Source organism: Amblyraja radiata, chromosome 22, assembly GCF_010909765.2.
Source record: "Amblyraja radiata isolate CabotCenter1 chromosome 22, sAmbRad1.1.pri, whole genome shotgun sequence".
Classification (NCBI taxonomy): Eukaryota; Metazoa; Chordata; class Chondrichthyes; order Rajiformes; family Rajidae; genus Amblyraja; species Amblyraja radiata.
Window position 1 is genome coordinate 19,367,722 of NC_045977.1, and position 3,886 is coordinate 19,371,607.

Here is a 3,886-nt window from a genome sequence, read left to right on the forward strand (position 1 = left end):
TAAACCTGGCCTTCATCTGTAGCTGAATTTGTTCCTGCAATGGTCTGGCGGGAATTGGCTCCCTTCGTCCTTAGACCTTAGAACATAGAACAGTACAGAAGGGTCCTCACCCGCAGGGCCGGATTTACGTATAAGCTAGACAAGCTTAAGTTTAGGGCCTCGAGATCTAGGGGGGCATCTGCTGCTGCACCAAGGTGTGGTAAACTTTTGAGGTAGTGGCGTTGGTACAAACCCTACCAACGGTGGCGCTGTGCTTGCGATTCAGGAGGCTTTGGTGGTGGGGGGGAGGGATTAAAATGCAGGTGAGGTTTATATTGGTTGTGGAGAGGAGTTTGCTCCATAGATCCTTGGATCATTGTAAGTGCAGGACAAAGGAAAAGGTATGTAGTTTACCTTCCCCCTGCTGAACCTCGCCGCCACGCCTGGGGGCCTACCCACCTCCGATGCGCACTGGGTAGGTATGTTGCAAAGCCTACCTGAAGCGTCGCTGAAAATCTGTCGCTGCGGGTGTGCGCGATTTTGGCGCCGTTTAGAAGGGGGCGGGTTTAAAACGCGATTTTCTCTAGGCTGTTCAAATCGAAGATGTTCAGCCTAGTTAATTATTAACGAAAAATCGCTGGAAGACCCCGTCGCAAAAGCTATTATTAGTTTTAAAGGCCTATAATAGTTATAGTAGTTTAAAAATCAATCTCTAAACCCGCGACCACCGGCAGCTGTCCGGGTCGCATAGAGCAAATAATAGAAGGTAGGCTGCATATTTTTACATTAAAAAGGGCTTCTTAAGATCCCTTTATACAAAGTTTAATATTGCGAGAAGCTCATTTTGGGCCCATTATATCCCGCAATATTTTTCTGGGCATTTGAGGGCACAAATCTAGCGCAATGTGAACGTTCTAAACCAGCGCGTTCACAGGATCCCACTAGAAAGCTGATTTAAATGGACATTAATTTACAGCAATTGAACACTAAATTCCTTCCATTTGGCCTATAAATTAATGTAAATGAGATTTAAAAATCATGTTTTATTGTGAATTATTTATGAATATTATTTGGATACTTAGGCTATTTAAAAATGTTAATCATTTATTAAAAAATGGATAGATGTTTAGATCTAGTAATTGAAGTTTGAAATTAGCTACACTTGGGTAACTAACTAATTATATGCTTTAATTTCAGGTCATCCAAGTAAGATTATTTTATGTTTGTTTCAGAATGGTTCAATCTACGATAACTGAAAATTTCATTCAGTTCTCTTAATTTTTAAGAAGGTTATGGGCTTTTGACTGCACACGATCACAGCTTTTTTGTTATGTCCATAGAAAATCAATAGGGAACAAGCTGCTAATTTCCGAGTATGAAAATGGCCATAACTTTTTAAATACTTGAGATATGAAAGTGAATTAGGTGTCAAATTAAACTTCTTTTTATGCTTTATCTGATGGGATAAATTACAGACTTGATTTTTTAAATCTCAAAATTTTGTAACATTGCTACACTGGGAGCCTATCCACCTCGCATCCGCAACTGGCCGACCCATCTCGCACTGGGCCTACCCAACAATGCCGCCGCACCGGGCCCATCCAACATTGCCGCCGGATCGGACCCACCGAACATCGCCGCCGGACCGGGGCTCTCAAACATGGCCGCCGGACCGCGCCCTTCTCACCTCGTCGCCTCACCGAGCTGGCCGATCCGCGCCGCCCCACCGACCATCCGCCCACCGGGACCTCCCACGCATCACCCGCCGACCCCGACTCTACTGCCCGCGGATGCCTACCATCGGATCCGCCGACCCGACACCGCCCTCCAGCAGCCCGCAGCCATCGCCTTACCTGGAGCCTGGACTCAGCACTGGGCCTGAAGCCTCCACGCTGCTAACTCCAACTCCCCTGCTAACTCCAACTCCCCTGGGTTTGACTGCACTGGGTCCTGGTGCTAGTCTCCCCAACCCTGGTAACCTCAGTGGCTGGTACACTGGGTCTTCCCCATCCCCCTCAAACTATGTGACCCCTGCTCTTTCCCACCCACACTACAGTCCTCATACCCCCCTACCCCCTGACCACCCACTACCCCCCCCATCAGACATCGCCTCGGCCTCAGTTCACTCACCTGCCTTCCTCCAGCCCCAACCCCCATCCCTGCCGTGTGTTCACCATCCCCCGTGACTTCCCCCTCTCCGACACCAAACAGTCGGTCCTCAGCAGAGTCGTGAACTTTGTCCCCCTCCATCCCCACCTCAATGAGTTCCGCGCCCACCACGACTTGGAGCTCTTTCTACCGTCAGCCTCCGCCTCACAGCATTTTTCCATGGGAAGAAGTCCTCGCCCCCTATTGATGATCCCTTTTCCCGTCTCCAATGAACCCCCTCCTCGTGGACTCCCCCTCATGGCCATCTTCCGGCTTTAGACCTTTTTATCCAAAACTGCTGGCAGGGCATCAACCACCTCAACTTCTCCACTCCCCTGTCTCACTCCAATCTCTCCCCCCCCCCCCCCACTGAACGGACGGCTATCAACTCACTCCGCAACAACCCAGACTGGGTGATCAAACCCGCCGACAAGGGAGGTGCCATGGTAGTCTGGCGCGTCGATCTCTACAAACCTGAGGCCACGCGCCAACTCTCGGACACCTCCTTCTACCTACCCCTGGACCATGACCCCACAGACGAGCACCAGGCTACTATCTCTAGCACCATCACTGACTTCATCCACTCCGCCTTCCTGACCCCCCCCCCCCCCCCCCCCCCCCCGAGCCTCCAACCTCATCGTTTCCCAGCCCCGCACGGCCCGATTTTACCTTCTGCCCAAAATCCACAAACCTGACTGTCCTGGTAGACTCATTGTCTCTGCCTATTCGTACCCTACCGAACTTATTTCCACATACCTTGACTCCATCCTATCCCCACTGGTTAAATCCCTCCTTACCTATGTTCAAGACACCTCAGACACTCTCCGTCGTCTCCGGGGATTCCATTCTCTAGGCCCCCATCCCCTCATCTTCACCATGGACGTCCATTCACTCTACACCTCCATCCCCCACCAGGATGGTCTCAAAGCCCTCCGGTTCTTCCTCGACCGGAGAATCAACCTATACCCATCCGCTGATACTCTCCTCTGCCTAGCGGAGTTGGTCCTTACCCTCAATAACTTCTCGTTTGACTCCTCCCATTTCCTCCAAATACAAGGCGTAGCTATGGGCACGCGCATGGGCCCCAGCTATGCCTGCTTCTTTGTCGGTATGTCGAACAAACCTTGTTCGAGACGTACCAGGGCCCCATCCCCGACCCCTACCTCCGTTACATCAACAACTGCTTTGGTGCTACCTCCTGCAACCACACACAACTGACTGACTTCATCCGCTTCACCACTAACTTCCATCCGGCACTCAAATTCACCTGGACCATTTCCGACTTCCCTACCATTTCTTGACCTCACTATCTCCATCGCAGGTGATAGACTTCTGACCGACATCCACTATAAACCCACTGACTCCCATGGCTATCTGGACTACTCTTCTTCCCAACCTGCTTCCTGTAAGGACTCCATCCCCTACTCCCAATTCCTCCGTCTACGCCACAACTGCTCCCAGGATGAGGTTATTTCACACCAGGGCATCGGAAATATCCTCCTTCTTCAAGGAACGGGGGTTCCCCTTCCCTACTATAGATGAGGCTCTCACCAGGGTCTCTTCCATACCCCGTAACACTGCTCTCTCTCCCCATCCCCCCACTCGTAACAAGGGCAGAATCCCCCTAGTCCTCACCTTTCACCCCACTAGCCGTCACATACAACAAATAGTCCTCCGTCATTTTCGCCACCTCCAACATGACCCCATCACTCGCCACATCTTCCCATCTCCCCCCCCCCCCCCCCCCCCCCCCCCCCCC